Source organism: Schistocerca gregaria, chromosome X (genome assembly GCF_023897955.1).
Source record: "Schistocerca gregaria isolate iqSchGreg1 chromosome X, iqSchGreg1.2, whole genome shotgun sequence".
Taxonomy (NCBI): Eukaryota; Metazoa; Arthropoda; class Insecta; order Orthoptera; family Acrididae; genus Schistocerca; species Schistocerca gregaria.
Genome location: NC_064931.1, coordinates 507,734,237 through 507,761,352, shown reverse-complemented (window position 1 = coordinate 507,761,352; position 27,116 = coordinate 507,734,237). Strand labels below are relative to the sequence as shown.

The 27,116-nt window shown below is 44.7% G+C and overlaps 2 non-coding genes and 1 pseudogene across 2 annotated transcripts; 1 reads left to right on the top strand and 2 right to left on the bottom strand.

The window, feature by feature from the left end:
• Positions 1–11,641: 11,641 nt before the first annotated feature.
• Trnat-ugu (transfer RNA threonine (anticodon UGU)) lies at positions 11,642–11,716 on the bottom strand. The gene has a single exon. It is a non-coding gene; the product is annotated as a tRNA-Thr (tRNA).
• Positions 11,717–24,887: 13,171 nt separating this feature from the next.
• On the bottom strand, positions 24,888–25,005 carry LOC126299738 (5S ribosomal RNA; annotated as a pseudogene).
• Positions 25,006–25,809: 804 nt separating this feature from the next.
• Positions 25,810–25,883, top strand: Trnas-cga (transfer RNA serine (anticodon CGA)). Its single transcript has one exon. It is a non-coding gene; the product is annotated as a tRNA-Ser (tRNA).
• Positions 25,884–27,116: the final 1,233 nt, after the last annotated feature.

Sequence of the window (27,116 nt, the reverse complement as noted above, 5' to 3'; positions counted from 1 at the left end):
TTTTGTTTCCTGTTTTTTTTTGGGAGACTGTGGTGGCCGAGCGGCTCTAGGCACTTCAGTCCGGAACCGCGGTGCTGCTACGGTCGCAGGTTCGAATCCTGCCTCGGGCATGGATGTGTGTGCTGTCCTTAGGTTAGTTAGGTTTAGGTAGTTCTAAGTCTAGGAGACTGATGACGTCAGATGTTACGTTCAAAAAAACGTGTGTGAAATCTTATGGGACTTAACTGATAAGGTCATCAGACCCTAAACTTCCACACTACTTAACCTAAATTATCCTGAGGACAAACACACACACACACATGCCCGAGGGAGGACTCGAACCTCCGCCGGGACCAGCCTCTAGACCACTCGGCTAATCCCGCACGGCTCAGCTGTTAAGTCCCACAGTGCTTAGACCCATTTGAATTTTGGGAGATTAGGACAGTTATTTCATCTAAGAGCTAATTTGAAAGTGCGCTGTGCAGATTTCTTTATGTAATTACATATGTGCAGTAGTTTGGCGTTTAATTCCGATATGAACATTTGGTAAAACTCCGCGATGATATCGTCTGGTCCAAGTGTTTTGTCTTTTTAATTTGTAAGATAGCGTTTCCGTTTTCATCGATTTCCATAGTTAAGTTCTATATTTCCATGGCATAGAATCTTCTTCTTAAGTTGCTTTTTAATTGGTCAAAAAAATGGCTCTGAGCACTATGGGACTCAACTGCTGTGGTCATTAGTCCTCTAGAACTTAGAACTACTTAAACCTAACTAACCTAAGAACACCGCACACATCCATGCGCGAGGCAGGATTCGAACCTGCGACCGTAGCAGTCGCACGGTTCCGGACTGCGCGCCTAGAGCCGCGAGACCACCGCGGCCGGCTTTTAATTGTTGCTGAGCATCCTTGACAGGTTGTTTAGTCAGCAGTTCTGTGAGTTGATTAAATATTGCTGTACCAATATTGCTTTGTTTGGTGAGCGTTGTTCCACCATTTAGCTTAATTTCAATGAATATATTCCCATTCGCTCGTTTACTCTCTATCGTATCTCATGGCGTATCAGTGCGTCCTGTAATCTGTTGTGTGTGTGTGTGTGTGTGTGTGTGTGAATTCCTAAGAGACCAAACTCCTGAGGTCATCGGTCCCTAGGCTTACACTACTTAAACTAACGTATGCTAAGAACAACACATACAGCCATGCGCGAGGGAGGACTCGAACCTCCGGCTGGAGGGGCCGCGCAATCCGTGGCATGGCGCCTCTAACCGCGCAGCCACTCCGTGCGGCACGTCCTGTTGTGCTTCTAGATCTTGTAGTCTTCTGTTTGTTGCCTCTTCCGTGTAATGAGTTTTGCTTTAATTTCTTTTGTCTTCACACACGTTGTCCAGTCACATTATTGTGGCTACCTATCAAGAGCTACGAGACGTACAGGAAGAGTTATATGCTTCCGGAAGGTACCGAATGGGATGTGTGGAATCATTGTAATATTTCTGGCCTTATAGTCATCATATTCAGCCCTAAGGAGCTGAGCGGGCAGGAATGGGATGTGACGTAATGTGGTGTGACGTTCCATGGTTTATTCGGTGAGAAAGAGAACTTCACTAGCAATCTATGGTTTTTGGATATGTAATTAAGGACAAGTTTAGTAGTAACTGAGCAAACACGCAGTTAACTGTTTTGTCTATTCTCTGTGAAAAAGTGAAGATTGCAAATTATTTGTGATTCATAAAATGAAACCTAGTTTTACAGTTTCTCGTGTTCTGCTAATAAAAAGCGATTAAAATTTTAGATATTTATACACCAGTTCCTCGCTAACAGTTTGTGAGATAACGGATTGACGACTTACGTGCTGTTTTCTGTGCAGGGGACAGCAACTAAAGAAGACTGCAGGTTGGCGAACATTATTCAGAACTCACGCATTTCATTCAGGGCGACGGGAGCGACTAGGCACCGCGCGTGTGTACAAATGAGTCAGTGAGATGTCATCCGTTGTAACACATAGGAGGTATGAAGGAAGGACATTTTCTAGGGAAAGGGGTTATCGTAAACACATAAATCAATCTCACTCTGTCTGTCTCCCTCTCTTCATTTGACGCACACAGTATCCCTAATGGGGATATCTTTGAAGTCTAAGTGCTTTGTAATTGTGATGCTAGATTTTATTAGCGAGAACTGTGAACTTTAACTGACCAGCGAACTGCGTACGGACTGTGATACGAGTGAACTGCAAATGACTAGAGAACTGCATAAGAACTGTAATAAGTAGGCTTTGAACTGTGTTAGAACTGTTTTTAACTTCAGTTGAACTATAATAATTGAAGCAGCAAAGTCTATTTTTTTGTAACCGTGAAGGTAGCATCGGTATAAAGCAGGAATAGGAAGTGGTGAAGTATAATGAGAATTAAAGTTAACGTTGTGTTAAAGTCGAATTTTGATGTGAACAAGAAAGAAAGAAAGGTTTTGTTCATATACGTGACATAGCAAATCACGATTATGCCTATAAAACCCATCATTTCTCTAGTAAGGGAACTGTACATCCAGTCGTCTTCAGTAGACAGTTTGAGGGCGTCATTCTTGGAAATACACTATGTGATCAGAAGCATCCGAACACCTGGCTGAAAATTACTTACAAGTTCGTGCCGCCCTCCATCGGTAATGCTGGAATTCAGTATGGTGTTGGCCCACACTTAGTTTTGATGACAGCTTCCACTCTCGCAGGCGTACGTTCAATCAGTTGGTACAAGGTTTCTTGGAGAATGGCAGCCCACTCGTCACGGAGTGCTGTACTGAGAAAAGTCGGTGAGGCCTGGCATGAAGTCGGGGTTCCAAACCGTCCCACGTTTATTCTATAGGGTTCAGGTCATGGCTCTGTGCAGGCCAGCCCATTGCAGGGATGTTACTGTCGTGTAACCACTCCGCCACGGGCCGTGCATTATGAATAGGTGCTCGATCGTGTCGAAAGATGAAATCGCCATCTCCGATTGCTCTTCAACAGTGAGAAGCAAGAAGGTGCTTAAAACATCAATGTAGGACTGTGGTGTGATAGTGCCACGCAAAACAACAAGGGGGTTAAGCCCCCTGCATGAAAAACACGACCACACCATAACACCACCGCCTCCTAGTTTTACTGTTGGCACTACACACACTGGCAGATGACGTTCACCGGGCATTCGCTATACCCACACCCTGCCATCGGATCGCCACATTGTTTACCGTGATTCGTCACTCCACACAACGTTTTTCCACTGTTAAATCGTCCAATGTTTACGCTCCTTACACCTAGCGAGGCGTCGTTTGGCATTTACCGGCGTGATGTGTGGCGTATGAGCAGCCGCTTGACCATGAAATCCAAGTTTTCTCACCACCCACCTAACTGTCATAGTACGTGCAGTGGATCCTGATGCAGTTTGGAATCCATGTGTGATGTTCTGGATAGATGTATGCCTATTACACATTACGACCCTCTTCAACTGTCAGCGGTCTTTTTCAGTCAAAAGACGAGGTCGGGCTGTACGCTTCTGCGCTGTACGTGCCCCTTGACGTTTCCACTTAACTATCACATCGGAAACAGTGGACCTAGGGATGTTTAGGAGTGTGGAAATCTCGCGTACAGACGTATGACACAAGTGACACCCAATCACCTGACCACGTTTGAAGTCCCTGAGTTCTGCGGAGCGCCCCATTCTGCTTTCTCACGATGTCTAATGACTACTGACGTCGCTGATATGGAGTAGTTAGCAGTAGGTGGCAGCACAATTCACTTAATATGAAAAACGTATGTTTTTGGGGGTGTTCGGATACTTTTGATCACATAGTGTATGTCAGAACAACAAAAATGGTAAAATATATACTGAAGTCGTCTATGGGAACCAAAGCTATCAGTTCAGTTCTAAGAATCATCATTCTAATACGGAAATACCGCCATAACAATCATTATATGAAATTCAATCACTGACATTAATAATGTTATGACTTCTAAACCACAGGGGTAATAATGTTCTTTGTCGTCATTTTTATGTTTTCCGCCTTTCCCTTAGTTGCTCTAAATTCGTAGAGGTATGAATCGTCTATGCAACTAGATGAAGGCAGTTTGTTTATTACTATACGCTTTTCGCTTCTTTTATTTGGGAAGCATCACCAGTGGCCTGAAATACATGTTTCCTTTTATACGTACAATAAACGTATCATTTGGTAGATATAATATGCTGCGATGTTACAAGACAAAATTTAATATAACAGCATATTATATCTATCACATAATACGTTTATTATGTGTATAAAAAGAAACATGTACTTCAGGCCACTGGTGATGCTTTCCAAATAAAAGAAGCGAAACACGTACGGCAATAAACAAATTACCTTCATTTAGTTGCATAGATGGTACGTACCTCCACGAATGTTCTTTATATTTCTAGGTAACCGACGATTACCGGGTGTCTCAGATACCAAACAGCATACTTCACTTTCTTTTCCTGTTATTAGTTCTTTCCCCACTTTCTTTCAGAATTATATCTGTCTTCTTTAACATTCTCCACTATCAAGGTAAAGATGAGAAAATATCTTTACACTGAATGCGACAACAAAGAAACAAGCTACGTCAAAAAGAAAATAACGTAGCAGAATAAACATCTGCATAGCATGGGTGGAAAACAGACATTTGACGAATTTATGTGGACGGGTCAGAATTTACGAAATATAAGACTGCAGACAAGAGAACACAGTATCCACTTGCAACATGAAACCAGTGCATTATTAATGCACGTACCAAAAAACATAATACAAAGTATAGTGGAACAGTTTTTAGATATTTATAACAACGATAAACTAACCTTCATTCTTGAAAACAATTTAAGAATATTAAAGCAAGACGAGGGCTATTATATATTACACAGATGAAGTAGAGCATAAAAATAAGCTGAAGGTTTCAAAAGAAGAGAACACTGCTAAACCACAAGTGAATATGACAATGTAAAATAGAAGAAATTCTGGTGGCAAATAATGGAAATAACTAAATGTTGTCTTGAGATAATGTACATATTGTGTCAAAATAGGTATATCATTTCTCTTTAGTAGGAATTGAAACGGCGAGGTGGTTTCTACTGTAATGAGTTATGATACACTAATAGGTTAGGAATAGTCCTGCCAAAGAGAGTGGCGGTAAATGGAGCGTTAAGGTTAGTAGGCTAGACAGTTATTTACGAAAAGAGGAAAGAGGTAAATGGAGAGTTGTAGATTAGGCGACAGAAAAGTCCTCCAATTATTTACGAAGACAGAAAAGAGGTAAATCGAGAGTTATAGATTAGGTGACAGAAAAGTCGACCAATTATTTACATACGCAGAGAAGGCAGAAATATGGATACCTTGCGACAGGAAAGTCGGCCAATTAATTATGAAGAGTGAGGCAGCAAATGCAAAAGGCGACGTGTAAGTCGACCATTATGGGCAAAGTGGTTTCCGCCAACTATTTTATGATGTACAAGCATGTAGACATGTTGTCGACATAAGACACAACACTGATATGGAAATCTCATAAAAGAGATAAATGTAATAAACAAGGCCACGTAATATGAAGTATAGAGAGTAATGACATACACTAGCTAAGAATAACCTAATTAGCATCCAACATATTGCAAAGTCACATAATGCTCGTGTATGGAAATCAATAGAAAGTACACAGTCATTACATGATTACAGTTCCACTAGTATGGTTTGTAGCAACAATGACACTCAAATATAGACAGAATTATACCTCGTACTGTGGAATGAAGCAACGATTTGGTAAACGATGTTTTGTATCATGCTTCAAGTAATATTCTAAACGATTTCCTGAATGTATCTGTGAATCGCAGTTGTAAGCCTCCGTATATAAGATTTGAAGAACATAGCAAGAGACGCCGTGTGAAGGCGTGAGTAATTACCAATGCGGTTCAGTAGCACCAAGCTCTTATGAATGCGAAGGGTAATGCCCCAGCTGAATGTGAACAGTGGATACAGCTCTGACCAAAACAAAAACAATGATAAACCGCTGTTGCAGAGGGATGTAAACAGTGGCATTGTTGGTAAACAGCCAAACTCAAAAGAAAACATTACGTATTGTGTATTTATATTGTAATAGTGTATGAAAATATGTTTATTTAAAATTTTTTTAGCTTTATTAGGAAACTAATTTAAGGTATTTTGTATTGTTACATGGAATTTTACTGAAGCTGCACGCTGAGGTTGACTATGGGAGAACTGGACTGTCAGTTGTTGAACTCAGCGCCAGTTGGGAAAGTCTCGAGTTTATGAATGCAGCACCACATCATGTACAACAGAACCATCAATATGGGTTACTGTTGTGGGGTGCTAGCATATTTTCTGCTAAAAGGTGTGAGTCTATCGATCTTCCGTTTCCATATATCTGTGAAAGTATAGGTGTTGCCATATAGTAATTTCTTCGAATGTATCGATCGCTAAATACGAGGGTGACTCAAAAGTAACAGTAAACTTTTTTTTGTGAGGCATATAATTCGCTTAAAGATACAAGTAAGATGTCTTTTTCAACTTCAATACCCTCCTTTTCGATACACTTCTCACACAGTTGAACAAAATTTTCTATTTCATTCGAATAAAAGGTTTTCTGTCGTGCTCACAACCTAGAGTGCACCGCTTCTGTAACCTCATCATCATTTTCAAATCTTCGTCCTCTGAAGGCGTCCTTCAGGAGTCCAAACACATGGTAATCCAAAAGAGCGAGATCAGGGCGTTATGAGGGATGTACTACGAGATGACATCTCAATTTCCGAATGACTGCAAAGAGCATGCATTAATAAAAGTAGCTTTTCATTTCTTTACGTTGTCACCTTCTAAACATCATGAATGAAACTAATTATACAAGGTACGTTAGTTTACTACTAAACTACACTCCTATCGTTGTGGAGGCCACGCAACGCCACAGGAGTTCGGCTATTCTTTACTAAATGAGCCTTTGGTGTGCACCAAGTATCCCTTCTCGATATGCAAATCACCCTTCTACGGTACAGATATATGGTAATGATGCCAGCTAAAGGGAACAGAAGGGAAGGATGGCCCTGACATGTGAAACGTAGCTGTCAGTCTTACAAGAAATTAATTAATGTGAGAGTAGAATCGGACACAGATGTCTACTAGAATTAAACAGAAATTCACAAAAATGATGTTTTATTGACAATTTTGTTGAATTTCAGTTATCATCGGACAAAAGAAAGTACAGAAACTCTCTCTCTTTGACGAAAGGTGTTCAGGGCCTGAGTTCATGGAAATAAGTACGTTAAACTGCAAGGGTGAGCGGTGCGGCTCCTAAAGGAATGGAGATTACTTTTGTAACAAAACTTGATGGAAAGTCTAATTGAATTTAGTCACTGGATCGTCCTGACTATGATAATTGCATCGATTTGGAAGTGTGGTGGCTGAGCATGCGAGAAATCCCAACAACAGAGTCTTGGCCAAGAGTCCAAGGACAAAGCGTGACGATTAATAGCAGGTGAGACCAAAGTGCGCCTGTTCTCTCGTGAGTGTTGTTTACCCATCACATTGCTGCGTAACTTACACATCTTATGCGGAGCCGAGGTGAGATGAAGTGGCAGCGCGTAATGGTCTGCTAAGTGAATGTTGCATCAGTCTCTACCCTCTGCTCACTTCTCCTCAAGTGTCTTCCAAGACAGTTCCGCTCCTAACTGTCTCTGAAGACCATTCCGTCCATGGTCTGAAGAAACCTCTGTCCCTAGTCTCTCTAAAAACTTGCGCTCTCAGCCTATGCCTTCGTAATGCCCACGGAAATTATCGTAATTCAGTCTAAATGAACGTTTCAAGCTTTACCAATGGGAATTCTCGTCCCAAAAATGGGACGTTTATTATTCAAAATTGTCTGATTGTTTCGCGAAGCTGCAAGCGCCGACGAATGGTAAGCTATCGTTTCCATAGTTTGCAAACACCAACCATTCGTAACTCAGCCTTACTTTGCCACCTACACTCCACGTGGACTGTGTGGCCCCCCTGAGTCATCGCAAGCTTCGAAGCTGTTCCTAACGGTGGAGTTTTGCTCTTTCCACTCTACGAAGCTGTCTTATCTTGGCATGACGCCTATAGTCGCATGCTTTTACCACCTACCGATCTGATGCCCCTGCCCACTATGCGGTTGGCCAATAGCAGTTTGAGATGGTCTGTAGAAAATAACGCGGTCTCTCGGAGATGCAGCGGGCAACTGGTTCCCCAAGCGCTCACCTGGCCTCCAGCCCTGTCCTAATGGCCTCCCCTGGCCACTGCTCCGCTGTTCTACCCTGTATCTACACAGAGATCATCACCCTGTCGACATTTCAAAAACTTGGACTCAAAATAAAGACTAAACGACAAGCTGGGAAATAATTTTTTTTCTCTATATTAAGAAAAGTTACCACATCTTCTAATCTCTCACTTCACTGTCGGCTTTTCATCTCTTAACGTACACTACTGGCCATTAAAATTGCTACACCACGAAGATGACGTGCTACAGACACGAAATTTAACCGACAGGAAGAAGAGCTGTGATATGCAAATATTAGCTTTTCAGAGCATTCACACAAGGTTGGCGCCGGTGGCGACGCCTACAACGTACTGACATGAGCAAAGTTTCCAACCGATTTCTCATACACCAACAGCAGTTAACCGGCGTTGCCTGGTGAAACGTTGTTGTGATGCCTTGTGTAAGGAGGAGAAATGCGTTTCATCACGTTTCCGACTTTGATAAAGGTCGGATTGTAGCGTATCGCGATTGCGGTTTATCGTATCGCGACATTGCTGCTCGCATTGGTGGAGATCCAATTACTGTTAGCAGAATATGGAATCGGTGGGTTCAGGAGGGTAATATTGAACGCCGTGCGGGATCCCTACGGCCTCGTATCAGTAGCAGTCGAGATGACAGGCATCTTACCCGCATGGCTGTAACAGATCTTGCAGCCATGTCTCGATCCCTGAGTCAACAGATGGGGACGTTTGCAAGACAACAACCATCTGCATGAACAGTTCGACGACGTTTGCAGCAGCATGGACTATCAGCTCGGAGACCATGGCTGCGGTTGCCTTTGACGCAGCACCACAGACAGAAGCGCCTGCGATGGTGTACTCAACGACGAACCTGGGTGTACGATGGCAAAACGTCATTTTGTCGGATGAATCCAGGTTCTGTTTACAGCATCATGATGCTCGCATCCGTGTTTGGCGACATCGCGGTGAACTCTCATTGGAAGCTGTATTCGTCATTGCCATACTGGCGTGGGTGATGGTATGGGGTGCCATTGGCTACACGTCTCGGTCACCTCTTGTTCGCACTGACGGCACTTTGAACAGCGGACGTTACATTTGAGATGTGTTACGACCCGTGGCTCTACCCTTCATTCGATCCCTGCGAAACCCTACATTTCAGCAGGATAATGGACGACCGCATGGTGCAGGCCCTGTACGGGCCTTTCTGTATACATGGTGCATCGCGTGTATCTACTATTAATAAGCAGAAACAGAACATCATAGCATTACATGAGTATGTCACACCATACATCTAGCTTCGTTGTTGGCAAATGCATGCCTCACAAAACATATTGACTTTCTCCCTCCTCTGCGACTCCGACTTCACTAAAACATGTCAGGTTCCGTTCCTGGTCATAATCTTCTCATTGACTCTATAAGACTAAAACGCAAAATACAACAACATCAGCAAAATGCGGTCCTCACATCCCTAGGCCTGAAACAAAAATCAACGCAACTCTGTAATCATACACAAACGTTTTGAAGAGCGTGCGTATCAACATCACTCATTTCCTTACATAAGACGAATTAAAAACTGATAACTTGTGGACATCACGTGACAGGATTGAATACCGAAAGTGACTATGTCAGCAAAGACTACTCTGTACGATAGTTACCATAAACTCTATACGTTCTACCCCTAACACCACTTCACGTTCACCTTCTATTCACTAGAACAAGACTGACTGTACTTGGGTGACAGTCTATCTAATAAATTAAGACAGAACCTTGTGCACATAAACAATACCTAATTTATTCTCTGTGTACATTGTCACTGTATATAAATTATCCCCAGCATGTCTCAACATCTCTGGAGGCTGAACATCAATGCAAATTTAGTTTAAAAACCTAAGCGAACAGCAACTTCACAGATCAACCAAGAGTGCTTGAGACAAAACGCCACCTCATTCACCATGGAGGACGTTCACTTTCTATATACATCCCAAACCTTTAATTCAATTAACTATGCACAAATACAATCGATAGATCTTTCTCAGCTAACTGCACCCTGAATCATATGGCCATTTCCAAATTTAGTCGTCCTGCTGCAAGAACTCGATTTCTTGCAGTAGATTCTTAAAGGCTTCAGTGTATTCACCAGTCAATCCTGCAAGGATGTGGTGAAAGAATTCTGGTAGCTTCTGACAGCAAAAACGAATTATATCAGTGCTGCTGTACGGCGCATCCAGAAATTGGTTTTTCTTTAGCAATGTTTCCAGAAAGTTTACGGAGTTGTGCTCCTCAAAACCGCCCCTCGTAATAGTTTCGACTTTCAGCCTTTCCTGAAGTGCCTAATGTCAATAGTTGGCTAAGAAGTCACCACAGAATTCCTTATATGTCGAACATTGTCGCACTATTGGTTGCAGTCTCAAGTCAGTCTCGTCTTCAGCTGACCATAGATAAACTCCAAGAAATGTATTTCCATCCATGACGGTGGAAAACAATGATAAAATTGTTTCTGCCAAGCTTTGGGATACAATGTGTTACCATTTTTCTTGAAGACATGAAATTTCCTCATGAGCAAGTAATGTTTGTAATCAAAATGCTCCAAGCCTCCTGACATTTCTTGCTCACTAGAATCTGACAGTTGCCCATTAACTCTGCTTGCAGCTGACAAAACTGAACTCCTTTCATTTGTGCAACCACATCATGGGCTCATTTGTGCTCACGCATCCTATTAATTCGCACACAGTTATTGGAACTCTTGGGTAGGTCGTGACAACCAAGTACTTCATTTACTCATGGGGTAACGCCACCAAGGTCCATCTACAATAGCGCTGCCATGCTTCTCTGTTGCACAATTAAGGTCTCTTGGCTCTACTTAAATGCTAAATGTTCCCATACTTCTGAAGCTTCTCCCAGCAGTACCAGACAAGTTTCACCAGATCCCCTACATGTGGCCTCAACCCCTTCTCTAATGATATTAGTAATTTTCGCTTGTTCAGTGATTGCGCACAGATGATGTTGGATTTTTCAGAAGCCTGCTTAACCTTATCTTCTAACACTGCGGAACTCACATTCGGGAGGACGACGGCTCAAGCCCGTATCCCGCCATGCTGATTCTGGTTATCTGTGAATTCCGTAAATAGCTTTGGAGAAATGGCGGGATGATTCGTTCGAAACGACATAGCCGCTTCCCTTTTCCATCCTCCACTAATCCGAACTTGTACGCTGTGTCCAGTGACCTCATTGTTGACAGAACGTTAAACACTAATATGAAGATGGCATCTGTTCTTTCGGACATGTTCCGAAAGAACAGATGTCATTGGTGACCGTGCAGCTCTCTAAAATGGAATTACAACTAAATCAATACCATTAGTTACTGACAGGCGTTGATACACACCAATGGGGACAGTTGAGAATGCGCACCTCGACCGGGACTCGAACCCGGGATCTCCTGCTTACATGGCAGATGCTCTATCCGTCTGAGCCACCGAGGGCACAAGGATAGTGCGACTGCAGGGACTTATCGCTAGCACGCTCCCCGTGGGACCCACATTCTCAACTTATAGTCCACACACTACATTCGTAGTGCTCCTGCCATTATACCCATTACTCGCGGCAGACAATCCACCGAGTCCCGTAAGAGTTCAGGCAATTCGTGTGCATCCGCACTGAAGAAGGCCATTAGCCAGTTAGCCTTAACGATATGAAGATGGCGTCTGTTCTTAAGGACATGCAAAAATCACCATTTCCTATGCAAGAGGCACTGGGGTTATGATTGTTGTTTACTAAGCGAGCCTCTGTTATGTACCAAGTATTTCCTCTCGATATGCAAGTCACCCCAATACGATTCAAATGTATGGTATTGATGTGGGTACAAGGATATGGTTATGATTTATTGACAGTTTAGTAAAATGTAAGTTATCATAGGACAGAACCAAGTAAAGAAATTCTCCCCCTTAGAAGAAAGGAGTCCAGACTCTGAGTTCATGGAAATAAGTACATTAAACTGCAGCGGTGAGCGGTATCGCTCCTAAAACAATGGAGATAACTCTTGAAACAAGGGTTGATGGAGAGTCTAATTGAATTTAATCATGGGGTTGTTCTGACTGAGATGACTGCAACGATTTCGTAAGTGTGTTGCGTGATAATGTGAGAAATCTCAACAACAAAGTCATGGCCAAGAGGTTAAGGACAAAGCATGTCGATTAATATCAAGTGAGATCAAAGCAGGCCTACTCCCTCGTGCGTGTTGCCTGGTCGCCACATTGTTGCGTAACTTACACAAGTTAAACGGAGCCGAAGTGAGATGAAGTAGCAGAGGGTGATGGTCTGCTATGTGCCCGTAACATCAGCTCCTGCCCTCTGCTGCTGTTCTCAAGTATCTCCGAGGACGGTTCTGTTCCTAATAGTCTGTCAAGATAATACCGCCCCTACTCCGGGGAAGCTTACATCCCTAATGTCTCTAAAAACTTGTGTTTTGCACGGCTGCGATCGCGATGACACCAAACCTATTGGTAAGTCAGTGTAAATGAAAGTCTCACGTTCTGCCACTGGGAAATCTCGTCTCAGAAATGGGCCGCTCGTTATGCAAAATGGTCTGACCTCTTTCGGGATGCAAGGGCTGACGAACACCAACCAGTTGTAACCCAGCCATACTTTCCCACTTATAGTCCACGTGAGCTGTGTGTTAATAGGGGCCACGGAGAGGCGTCGTTAAGCTTCAAAGCTGCTTCTAACCGTGGAGTTTTTCTCTTTCCACCTTGCGAAGCAATCTAATCTTGTCAATTCACCGGGAGTCGCATGTTTTTACCGCCTGCCGGCTGGACGCCACCGCCCAGTATTCGGGTGGTCAGCAGCGATTTGGAGACGCTCAATAGAACATACCGCGGCCTTGCAGAGGTGCGGGGGATGGCTGGCGCACCGTGCTAGCCCAGGCGCCGACAGTTCGAGGAAACACTAATCCCCTCACACAGAGAAACCGCCGGCCCACCTGAAGGACCATGGCGATACAGCCCGCATCCCTCGCCTATACAATGGCTTGCAGGCGACCGGTTCCCTGCCGATGACGTGGCCTCCAGCCCTACCCTGACGGCATCCCCTGGCTACTGCTTTGCTGTTCTGCCGTCGAACTACACAGAGACCCAGCACGGAAAGATTTATTAAAATTGAGAATGGGTAATCTCAGCGATCGTCACCCATGCCCCTTGAGAATCAACACCTACGTTACAAATAGGACACATTCTAGAGAGAAAAATTTGACTATCATGTTACTGATTCAATACATGTGCGTAAACAGAATGAATCGTAAGGCTGGCTACAGCCTGGCGCGTTTCAAGACACAGCCAAATCTGTTTTCTTGCCTCAGCCAGAGGTCACATCCGATCTTGTGGACGTGCAACAGGGCTCACTTTCAAGTTAGAACTCTAGTGACAGAACAGGAGGTTTCGAACCAGGATTCAGCCTCCAAGCAGAAAATATGCAAGGCATACTAAAGCACAAATTATTTAAGCGCAAAGCCACTGATGATATCAGTATAGGACAAGGTCCAGTCATTCACAGGAACCGATGATATGCTCACGTCTTACTTAGAAGCCTCAAGTTACCAGATTTGTATCGAAAAACCTCTGTACCTACGATCTCTAACGTAAATATCCGGCTGCCTTTGTTTACTTCACCATTCCTTTACCTCCAGGCTTCCCCGTCCACACTATTGTCCTAATCCCTTACGGGAATTGTCCTTAAACACATCAGTATCGTGATCTTCCAGATCGGTCGAATAAACATAGACTATTAGACGAAAACCTCTCTATTCTACCTAATATTAGCCGGCCATACACGACTAGATATCTGTGATGGGCCAGAACTTCGGGCCAGTTCCGCAGGTATCTCTGACGTACACGGCCTGCCGATTTGATGCCCGTGGTTTCCGGAATAAATTTAGAAAGTAAATAAGATTCAGATAGGAGAAACAAAAACTTGGAGGTCTGCTGATGAAATTATGTTGTGTCAGAGGTGGGTAAGTGCTTAAAAGACCAATTAATGGAATGGGTAGTGTTTTGGAAAGAGGTTACAGGATGTTTCATGTCCATATGCATGTACATCTATGCTATTCAGGCCATCTTACAGTGTATGGTGGAGAGTACTTTGTGTATCCGTGTCACTTCCACCTTTCCCTGTTCCAATTCGGAGGGAAACTTCTCTGTGGGCTCGAATGTCTCTAATTTTATCTTCATGATCTTTTCGCGAGATATATGTAGAAGTAAGCAATGTATAACTTGACTCTTCTAGGAACATACACTATCGGAGCCTTAACAGCAAACCACACAGTGTTGCAGAACGCCTCTCTTGCAGCGTCTTCCACTGGAGTCGGCTGAGTGTGTCTGTGACGCTTTCGTGCTTGCTAAATGAACATTCAGAGGAAAGTGCCACACTTGTTTGGACCTTATCTACTTCTTTTGTCAATCTCATCTGGCACGGATCGCAGACTGCCAAGCAGTGTTCAAGTTGCGAGGTGGATTGGGGTAATATTTGGAGGGGGGGGGGGGAATAATTATTTTAATATGGTGTGTTCATTTTGCTGCTTGCTCAACGGGGATAATAAATTATTAATGTTGATGTTATTCACTGTTGCTTCAACCAAAGTTTGACTCGTAAGCCTCCACGTGAATCAGCACGAATAAAAAGCACTGTGAAGTGTCTCTCACGGGAACTCAGGGAAAACAGTGATCAAGTTTCAACAAGTTTATTGACAACACACATACGTCTCCTTCAACAATAAAAAGTTAAGAACAGCGACGTTGGTCCCTACGATGAGCTTCGAGAGCGGCCTAAGACGATGAGGTCCGTAGCACCCACCTGGGGGCCAGGAGAGGCTCTCGAAGCCTGTATGTAGTCCCTGCACCGGCGTTTATAAGTGCCGGCGGTGGAGCACTCGTGATACTGTTTTCTTGTCATGTGTTGTGCGGCCTTGAATAGGACACTCAGAAGTGGCAGCCTATGCCAGATCTGGTACCGCTACCTGGTGTCCGGTCGTGAGTGCAGTATGTAAAGCTCGCGATGCAGAGGCGTGCAGGGGCCATGTGGACAGCGCGCGTGCCCGAGATGGCTGAGGGGCTTCCGCTGCATGTTTGGTAGATCTCCGATCTAGCAACAGGGCTTCCCAATGCGTGGTTACATCTCAAAATACCGACTTCCTCGCTGCCCAGGGGCTAACCAACACTTACATCGCATTTACCCCTAAAAGAAAGCCGTCACAAGTTTATTAAAATTGCAGGCAGGAATTTGTGGTGAAATAATGTTTAATTTACACAGCCTGAATTTATTCCAGAAAAAACAAATTAAATATCCTTTCACGCCATTCACTATAGTTTATTATTAAAATAATATTTGTGAGTGTGAGACCCTAACTAGGTGGACCGGCGTGACATGTTCGCTTAACCTTCAGGAAATCCACAAAAATTATTCAGAGAGCCTCAGCACACTTTTAAGTTGAAGTTCTGTAATCGGAAAATAACGATATTTTTAACTGAAATTCCATCGAAGTTAAATTTAGGACAGCTCTTAGATGTTTAGACAAAGCCGCCTAACCTTATACACTCCTGGAAATTGAAATAAGAACACCGTGAATTCATTGTCCCAGGAAGGGGAAACTTTATTGACACATTCCTGGGGTCAGATACATCACATGATCACACTGACAGAACCACAGGCACATAGACCCAGGCAACAGAGCATGCACAATGTCGGCACTAGTACAGTGTATATCCACCTTTCGCAGCAATGCAGGCTGCTATTCTCCCATGGAGACGATCGTAGAGATGCTGGATGTAGTCCTGTGGAACGGCTTGCCACGCCATTTCCACCTGGCGCCTCAGTTGGACCTGCGTTCGTGCTGGACGTGCAGACCGCGTGAGACGACGCTTCATCCAGTCCCAAACATGCTCAATGGGGGACAGATCCGGAGATCTTGCTGGCCAGGGTAGTTGACTTACACCTTCTAGAGCACGTTGGGTGGCACGGGATACATGCGGACATGCATTGTCCTGATGGAACAGCAAGTTCCCTTGCCGGTCTAGGAATGGTAGAACGATGGGTTCGATGAACGTTTGGATGTACAGTGCACTATTCAGTGTCCCCTCGACGATCACCGGAGGTGTACGGCCAGTGTAGGAGATCGCTCCCCACACCATGATGCCGGGTATTGGCCCTTTGTGCCTCGGTCGTATGCAGTCCTGATTGTGGCGCTCACCTGCACGGCGCCAAACACGCATACGACCATCATTGGCACCAAGGCAGAAGCGACTCTCATCGCTGAAGACGACACGTCTCCATTCGTCCCTCCATTCACGCCTGTCGCGACACCACTGGAGGCGGGCTGCACGATGTTGGGGCGTGAGCGGAAGACGGCCTAACGGTGTGCGGGACCGTAGCCCAGCTTCATGGAGACTGTTGCGAATGGTCCTCGCCGATACCCCAGGAGCTACAGTGTCCCTAATTTGCTGGGAAGTGGCGGTGCGGTCCCCTACGGCACTGCGTAGGATCCTACGGTCCGGTCCCAGGTCGACGGGCACGTGCACCTTCCGCCGACCACTGGCGACAACATCGATGTACTGTGGAGACCTCACGCCTCACGTGTTGAGCAATTCGGCGGTACGTCCACCAGGCCTCCCGCATGCCCACTATACGCCCTCGCTCAAAGTCCGTCAACTGCACATACGGTTCACGTCCACGCTGTCGCGGCATGCTACCTGTGTTAAAGACTGCGATGGAGCTCCGTATGCTACGGCAAACTGGCTGACACTGACGGCAGCGGTGCACAAATGCTGCGCAGCTAGCGCCATTCGACGGCCAACACCGCGGTTCCTGGTGTGTCCGCTGTGCCGTGCGTGTGATCATTGCTTGTACAGCCCTCTGGCAGTGTCCGGAGCAAGTATGATGGGTCTGACACACCGGTGTCAATGTATTCCTTTCTCCATTTCCAGGAGTGTATTATCCACAGTACAAACGCTGAACAGTGTTTCAAACTCTTTGCGATCCATACTCGTCAGATATGTACAAGGCCAAACAATTCGTTCACGCGACGTGAATTTCTTCTAAGTACGCTCAAAGTAAAATTATTTCAGAGTTCTTTGTGATCGTCACACGTGAAACTTTTATAAGTCTCCATCAAATACTTAAAAAATATTTCGGTAACACTCATGAGGCGACTTCCAGGCACGAATACATCCTTCCTGTATGCGAACTCTACTCCAACAGAGTGCCGAAATCCAAGCGTGTCATGCGAAAATGGCCACTGATACTTATAGCTTCGTACTGAATGAGTCAACTCAGGTATTTCCGACTTCTGAAAACGTACGTAAACTATAAATGTAATGTCACATAGACATACCACACGCGAATCTAGACGTAACCTTCATTAGTTTTTTTAATGCTGATTTGTGTAGCTTTAATAGTTTTCACAAATCTAGTGCTTCAGCTCATATGTGCGCCATTTTGCGTCTTTGTATCATTAATAAATATTGAACAACTAAGCTAACTACAGCCATAAACCTCTAATTACCCGTATTTACTAATGCTGACGCTACTTTTACTGTTACATTTTTTATTTGCCCAATGATTCACTTTTTCATGCACAAAATACACATTGCGGCCTGTAATTTGAAATACGCTCTATTCACAGAAGATATATTAGAGCGCTCGATAGTGCTCACTGCTGTGAGTCCTATCCATTGACACAACGTTTGTCTGACTCGTTTAAAGCGTTAATAAATTATTAATATTTGTAGATCACGTTATATCCAAAATATTTTACGTTTAATAAATTGCGTACTAAATCTCGTAGCGAGGGCGCGTTTCCGCTGACGCACTCGTCAAATTTTGTTTTCAAAATCGTGTGACTGGTTTCTCTGTCACTGGTTTGGTTCAGTTTTCCAGCCTCCCTTGTTTCGTATTTTCTTTATTCAGTTAGTTTGGCCATGGCGGCTGTCCCCTCTGTAGTTTGTTCAACCGGTTGGAACTCCCCCCCCCCCCCCCCCCCACACTTCCCCCTCTCCCGCGAGTTCAGACTGTCAGGGTAACTGAACTGGAGTCAGGATTTCTCATACTCAGCTCCGTCAGTCATCGTGCGTCAAAGGTAACGCCACCTAGTGACCACACCTCAAAGCTCTTTCGGCCTAGCATGACCCACAACTGTCAAACAGCCGCGTGGGTTAGCCGTGCGGTCTAAGGTGCCTTGCGACGGTTCTGGTGGCTCCTCCGTCGGAGTTTCGAGTCCTCCCTCGGGAATGGGTGTGTGTGTTATCCTTAGTGTAAGTTACTTTATGTTAATTCAAGTAGTGTGTAAACCTAGGGCCCAATGATCTCACCACCAAACTGTCAAACCACCCTCTCCTAGCCGTCACAGCACCCGTCGACTCGGCTGCCAGTGTTATTACATGACTCACGCGCACGGCCGCGTCTGTTATTGAAGTTTTTCATTGACATTTCTGGGATATACAGTCTCAAAGTATTCGTCGACTGAGGGATTTGTAAGCTACCTAGTCTGTTGATGGACTAAATTCCCAGGGGATTATCCAATGCATCCCAGCCTGACATCTGCCTTATCCTCTAGTCATTTTATGTGGTCATCCAACTTTAAAAAGCTCCGTATGCGCACTCCGAGATATTTATGGAAGTAACTGCTTCCAATGATTGTTCTGCGATACCGTACTCGTACAATAATGAGTTTATTTCTATGTATTTGTTACATTTGTTTACGGTGAGCACTAAGGGCCGATCCTCTGTAGATCTTCCTGCCTTCCGCTACAATTTTCTAACGTTGCGACTTCTCTGCATACAATCCACATGAAATTTCTGGTGTTATCTACTAGGTTATATATACATCACTCCATTGTTGATTTTACGTCTGAAAGCTTTTCTTCACTGAAAATGACATGCTGGGTTCCGTTTGTTATAAACTTTTCAATTCAATCACGACGTTGGTCTGTTATTTCGTAGCTCAACAGGCGTCAGTGCGGGACATTAACAAAAGTAAAATAAAGAGAAGGGGATGTAGTCAGATTAAATGAGACGATTGTGACGGAACTGGATTAGAAAATGAAACACAGAAACTAGTATACGAGTTTTGCTGGATGGGCATTAAAGTAACTGACGAGGATTTAAAATGTAGACGGGCAATAGCAACAAATTAGTTTGTGAAAAAGAGAAATATTTTATCACCTAATATAAATTTGTGTGTTTACAAGTCTTTTCTAAAGGTATTTGGCTGGCGCTTCGCCCTGCGTGGAAGTCAAAGGTGGACGATACAGAATTCAAACAAGAAGAGAATAGAAGCTTTTGAAATGTGGTGGTGTAGAGGAATGCTGAAGATTAGATGGGAAGATCATGTAACTAAAAAGGAGGTTTGTTGTTGTTGTGGTCTTCAGTCCTGAAACTGGTTTGATGCAGCTCTCCATGCTACTCTATCCTGTGCAAGCCTCTTCATCTCCCAGTACCTACTGCAACCTACATCCTTCTGAATCTGCTTAGTGTAGTCATCTCTTGGTCTCCCTCTACGATTTTTACCCTCCACGCTGCCCTCCAATACTAAATTGGTGAGCCCTTGGTGCCTCAGAACATGTCCTACCAACCGGTCCCTTCTTCTGGTCAAGTTGTGCCACAAACGTCTCTTCCCCCCAATCCGATTCAATACTTCCTCATTAGTTATGTGATCTACCCATCTAATCTTCAGCATTCTTCTGTAGCACCACATTTAGAAAGCTTCTATTCTCTTCTTGTCCAAACTATTTATCGTCCATTATTCACTTCCATACATGGCTACACTCTATACAAATACTTTCAGAAATGACTTCCTGACACTTAAATCTATACTCGATGTTAACAAATTTCTCTTCTTCAGAAATGCTTTCCTTGCCATTGCCAGTCTACATTTTATATCCTCTCTACTTCGACCATCATCAGTTATTTTGCTCCCCAAATAGCAAAACTCCTTTACTACTTTAAGTGTCTCACTTCCTAATCTAATTCCCTCAGCATGACCCGACTTAATTCGACTACATTCCATTATCCTCGTTTTGCTTTTGTTGATGGTCATCTTATATCCTCCTTTCAAGACACTATCCATTCCGTTCAACTGCTCTTCCAAGTCCTTTGCTGTCTCTAACAGAATTACGACGTCATCGGTGAACCTCAAAGTTTTTATTTCTTCTCCATGGACTTTAATACCTACTCCGAATTTTTCTTTTGTTTCCTTCACTGCTTGCTCAATATACAGATTGAATAACATCGGGGATAGACTACAGCCCTGTCTCACTCCTTTCCCAACCACTGCTTCCCTTTCCTGTCCCTTGACTCTTATAGCTACCATCTGATTTCTGTACAAATTGTAAATAGCCTTTCGCTCCCTGTATTTTACCCCTGCCACCTTCAGAATTTGAAAGAGAGTATTCCAGTCAACATTGTCAAAAGCTTTCTCTAAGTCTACAAATGCTAGAAACGTAGGTTTGCCCTTCCTTAGTCTAGCTTCTAAGATAAGTCGTAGGGTCAGTATTGCCTCACGTGTTCCAACATTTCTACGGAATCCAAACTGATCTTCCCCGAGGTCGGCTTCTACTAGATTTTCCATTCGTCTGTAAAGAATTTGGGTTAGTATTTTGCAGCTGTTACTTATTAAACTGATAGTTCGGTAATTTCCACATCTGTCAACACATGCTTTCTTTGGAATTGGAATTATTATATTCTTCTTGAAGTCTGAGGGTTTTTCGCCTGTCTCGTACATCTTGCTCACCATATGGTAGAGTTTTGTCAGGACTGGCTCTCCCAAGGCCGTCAGTAGTTCTAATGGGATGTTGTCTACACCTGGGACCTTGTTTCGACTTAGGTCTTTCAGTGCTCTGCCAAACTCTTCATGCAGTATCGTATCTTCCATTTCATCTTCATCTACACTCCTGGAAATGGAAAAAAGAACACATTGACACCGGTGTGTCAGACCCATCATACTTGCTCCGGACACTGCCAGAGGGCTGTACAAGCAATGATCACACGCACGGCACAGCGGACACACCAGGAACCGCGGTGTTGGCCGTCGAATGGCGCTAGCTGCGCAGCATTTGTGCACCGCCGCCGTCAGTGTCAGCCAGTTTGCCGTGGCATACGGAGCTCCATCGCAGTCTTTAACACTGGTAGCAAGCCAGCATGCCGCGACAGCGTGGACGTGAACCGTATGTGCAGTTGACGGACTTTGAGCGAGGGCGTATAGTGGGCATGCCGGAGGCCGGGTGGACGTACCGCCGAATTGCTCAACACGTGGGGCGTGAGGTCTCCACAGTACATCGATGTTGTCGCCAGTGGTCGGCGGAAGGTGCACGTGCCCGTCGACCTGGTACCGGACCGCAGCGACGCACGGATGCACGCCAAGACCGTAGGATCCGACGCAGTGCCGTAGGGGACCGCACCGCCACTTACCAGCAAATTAGGGACACTGTTGCTCCTGGGGTATCGGCGAGGACCATTCGCAACCGTCTCCATGAAGCTGGGCTACGGTCCCGCACACCGTTAGGCCGTCTTCCGCTCACGCCCCAACATCGTGCAGCCCGCCTCCAGTGGTGTCGCGACAGGCGTGAATGGAGGGACGAATGGAGACGTGTCGTCTTCAGCGATGAGAGTCGCTTCTGCCTTGGTGCCAATGATGGTCGTATGCGTGTTTGGCGCCGTGCAGGTGAGCGCCACAATCAGGACTGCATACGACCGAGGCACACAGGGCCAACACCCGGCGTCATGGTGTGGGGAGCGATCTCCTACACTGGACGTACTCCTCTGGTGATCGTCGAGGGGACACTGAATAGTGCACGGTACATCCAAACCTTCATCGAACCCATCGTTCTACCATTCCTAGACCGGCAAGGGAACTTGCTGTTCCAACAGGACAATGCACGTCCTCATGTATCCCGTGCCACCCAACGTGCTCTAGAAGGTGTAAGTCAACTACCCTGGCCAGCAATATCTCCGGATCTGTCCCCCATTGAGCACGTTTGGGACTGGATGAAGCGTCGTCTCACGCGGTCTGCACGTCCAGCAAGAACGCTGGTCCAACTGAGGTGCCAGGTGGAAATGGCATGGCAAGCCGTTCCACAGGTCCACATCCAGCATCTCTACGATCGTCTCCATGGGAGAATAGCAGCCTGCATTGCTGCGAAAGGTGGATATACACTGTACTAGTGCCGACATTGTGCATGCTCTGTTGCCTGTGTCTATGTGCCTGTGGTTCTATCAGTGTGATCATGTGATGTATCTGACCCCAGGAATGTGTCAATAAAGTTTCCCCTTCTTGGGACAATGAATTCACGGTGTTCTTATTTCAATTTCCAGGAGTGTATATGCTCTTCCATTTCCATAATATTGTCCTCAAGTACATCGCCCTTGTATAGAGCCTCTATATACTCCTTCCACCTTTCTGCTTTTCCTTCTTTGGTTAGAACTGGGTTTCCTTCTGAGCTCTTAATATTCATACAAGTGGTCCTCTTTTCTCCAAAGGTCTCTTTAATTTTCCTGTAGGCAGTATCTATCTTATCCCTAGTGAGAGAAGCCTCTACATCCTTACATTTGTCCTTTAGCCATCCCTACTTAGCCATTTTGCACTTCCTGTCGATGTCATTTTTGAGACGTTTGTATTCCTTTTTGTCTGCTTCATTTCCTGCATTTTTATATTTTCTCCTTTCATCAATTCAATTCAATATTTCTTCTGTTACCCAAGGATTTCTACTAGCCCTCGTCTTTTTACCTACTTGATCCTCTGCTGCCTTCACTACTTCATCTCTCAAAGCTACCCATTCTTCTTCTATTGTATTTCTTTCCCCCATTCCTGTCAATTGCTCCCTGATGCTCTCCTTGAAACTCCGTACAACCTCTGGTTCTTTTAGTTTATCCAGGTCCCATCTCCTTAAATTTCCACCTTTTTGCAGTTTCTTCAGTTTTAATCTGAATCGCCTGAATAGAATTGGGGAGGAAAGAAATTTTTGACCAAACTTGACTGAAATGAAGGATCGATTCATAGGACACATTCTGAGAATTCAAAGGATCGCCAATTTAGTACTTGAGGGAAGTGTGGGGATTGAAAATTGTTGATGGAGACAGAAGTTTGAATTTAATAAGCTGTTTGAATCGATGCAGGTTGCAGTAGATTTAGATTTGTAAAGACGAATTGACTTGCACAAGAACAAACTAAGGTCGAGATCTACATCAAACCATTCTTCGGACTGAAGACAACAGATGATTACCATCGTTTCTTAGAAGAGTTATTAAGACCCACCAGTAGCAAAACAACCAACAGATGTAAATGCGAATGCGTACCGCGAACAACGATCACGCGAAACTCAACTCGCACTCTTTCCAAACGCTATCCTCAGTGCCATGAACTAAGGAAAGGGGGTCGATTTGTTGGTACAACTTCCATTAGTTTATCGCAAGCTTTTGCCAAACAATCACCGAAGTCTGCACCATCTGAGGCGTCTAGCTCTCTCAAAAATCAGTTTAGACTCGATATAGTCGATATGTTTCCGTTTTTACTCGTGCTGAGGAATCTGCTCACAGTAGGTTATCATACGCAATGGCAGACGCTATAGGGGATACTTTATGCATCGTATAGGAGTGTTCCAAGTAGAGTAAACAAGCAAATTGTTCCAGATCTCGCAGACTGACTATGTCGGGAACATCAGAGAAATTCTAGCTTACAAAGAAACTGAGCGTGACAGAAAGGCACTAACGTTGGTGCAAAGTATCCCGTCACGCACTGTAGACTAATTTCTCCCGGGCGAGTACTGGTTTAATATGCAAAGGCAAGATATAGCTTTCTTTACGATGAGAAGCAACAATTCATTATAATGAAATATTTCAATCCCCTCCAAGAAAGAAAATCATCGCACATGTGGACGGTGAAATTGAACCGTATTCGAGTGCACTGTCAGACATTCAATGCCTCAGTTATCAGAGAGCATCTGTATCACTGGTGAATGATCCTACGAGACTCAAAACTCCCCTCGCCTCCGTTGCAGAGTACAGGTCTGTTGTGCCACTGACGAGTATGGAAACAACTGTGCACACAGGTTTACAGGCATGCTAACTTATTGAGTACATACGATATTTTTAGCTTCTACCTTGCGAAAAGTCCCTACGACTACGTGATGTTTCGATGGACGGCGCACGCTTGCGAAATTTCCTGGCTGGACGTCCAACAACGAGCACAGATTCAGGAAAACACACTCTCGTGAAGCAGATTTTGCTTCATTCATGCACGAGATGTTGCATTCGATAGGTAAACGCCAACAAGTAATTTTCGCCTTCCAAGATTTCCGACTCTACGCTGAGAGTATTATGAAACTTTGTGGCAGACGCATTTTAGACGTCTCCCTTGATGGAACGACTTACGTCATACTATTCACGAAACACATCTAAACTAAAACTAAACTCCTCGCGAACAGGCCATGAACGCCCAAAGGTACCGACTGGCCGCCGTGTCATCCTCAGCCCACAGGCGTCACTGGATGCGGACATGGATGGGCATGTGGTCAGCACACCGCTCTCCCGGCCTTATGTCAGTTTCCGAGACCGGAGCTGCTACGTCTCAAACAAGTAGCTCCTCAGTTTGCCTCACAAGGGCTGAGTGCACCCCGCTTGCCAACAGCGTTCGGCAGACCGGATGGTCATCCATCCAAGTGCTAGCCCAGCCCGACAGCGCTTAACTTCGGTGATCTAACGGGAACCGGTGTTAGCACTGCGGTAAGGCTGTTGGCCCACGAAACACATCTAGGGGGCGACAATTATTGAGCTATATGAAAAAAATACTTAAATTAGTTACAAACAACGGCGTGCACACACATTCTTCAACATGTAAAAGTCACTACAGATATTCGGATTTAGGTTATGACATGTTCGATATGCGTGCTATCATTGGCGATGATGTGGCACAGACGAACAGCGAAATTCTGCATGACCCGCTAAAGTATCGGAATACCGGTGCTGTCGTTGACCTCCCGAATGGCCGTTGTTAGCTCGGCAATGTTTTGAGGCTGTTTCCGTACCCCTTGTCTCTAATACAGCCCCACAAAAGGGAGTCGCATGTGTTGAGATCCGGAGGATTTGGCGGCCAATCGAGGCCGATGCCATTGGCCTCTGGGTACCACAGAGCCGGAATGCGTTCCCCAATGTGCTGCTCCAGAATATTAGACACTCTCCTGCTTCGATGGGATCGAGTTCCGTCTTACGTGATCCACATGTTGTCAAAATCAGGGTCACTTTGGATAACGGTGATTAAATCATCTTCCAAAACCTTCGCGTGCCGTTCGGTAGTCACCATGGCATTAAGGAATATCGTACTAGATATGCCAGGAAGTTTCACATCAGCGCACACTCCGCTGCAGAGTGAAAATCTCATTCTGGAAACATACCCCAGGCTGTGGCTAAGCCATGTCTCCGGAATATCCTTTCTTTCAGGAGTGTTAGTTCTGCATGTCTCGCAGGAGAGCTTCTGTAAAGTTTGGAAGGTAGGAGACGAGGTACTGGCAGAAGTAAAGCTGTGGGTACCGGGCGTGAGTCGTGCTTCGGTAGCTCAGTTGGTAGAGCACTTGCCCGCGAAAGGCAAAGGTCCCGAGTTCGAGTCTCGGTCGGGGCACACAGTTTTAATCTGCCAGGAAGTTTCAATATCGTACTGATTATTCTGTGACTGGACACTGCGCACCTCAGTCACCATTTGAGGGTGAAAAGACTTCTCCATCGTGAAATTCAGATTCTCAGTTCCCCAATGCGCTAAGTTTGATCATTGACGAGCCCATACAATTGAAAGTGGGCTTTGTCGCTAAACCAAACCATACTAATTCCCATCACGCCCCGCGGCCAACAGTGCAGTTTAAACGTCCTAACGCAAACCGTTCAGAAGTTATGACGATTTTACTTTATATAGTTCAATAGTTGTCAACATATAACGTGTACCTGAAGATCAGACAATATTTTCTTCAAATCGATTGAACCCCTCCCACCGGTGGTTCGAGTACTCCCTCGGGCATGGGTGTGTGTGTGTGTGTGTGTGTGTGTGTGTGTGTGTGTGTGTGTGTGTGTGTGTGTTGTTCTTAGCATAAGTTAGTTTAAGTAGTCTGTAAGTCTAAGGACTCATGACCTCAGCAGTTAGGTCCCATAGGAACTCACAGACATTTGAACATTTGATTGTAGTACTTCAGACATCAGATCAAAACTAAAAAATATAGCAAGAAGTAAACTGACTTTCCTTCGAATAAATAAATAATACTTTTGGCAAGTTTGTGCTCTCACCAAGAATATTGTTAGCTCCGAAAAGCGCGGCCAGACTGATCGGCGGCGTCAGTTCATGAACTTCGTGTAGGCCGTTGTTCAGGTCTCTTGAGGGTCTAGCTTTGCCATCCCTGTATTTTGTAACTGCCGATATGTTGTAGGAAATTGTAATGTCTGTTTTTATAGGAAACAGACAAACACGGTGTGTATCACTTCTTTTATTACCGACTGTCGCTTCCAATTTGCGCTGCACATCATCCTCAGGTCTAGTTGGAACAGGATAAAGATGCAAGAATAAAGTGTGACATTACAATCATTACCATCAGAGGCTGCATAAGTAACGACAAAATATTGTGAGAACCCACACACATCTGGCGCTGCAAAATTCATTTCGTCAACTAACGTAAAATACGTAGGCCTTTTAGCTTACGGTAATGGCAGTCAGTATATCTGTATACTTCTTCATTGAAATGAAGGCCCATTCTTAAACTTGTATTTTAACGTATGGAAGACTCAAACTACGCTATTTAGACGTTTGTTTATTTGCACTATCTTTTAAGGTAAACTGTGGGTTTTCTTTTACGTTTGCTTACATCTGTTT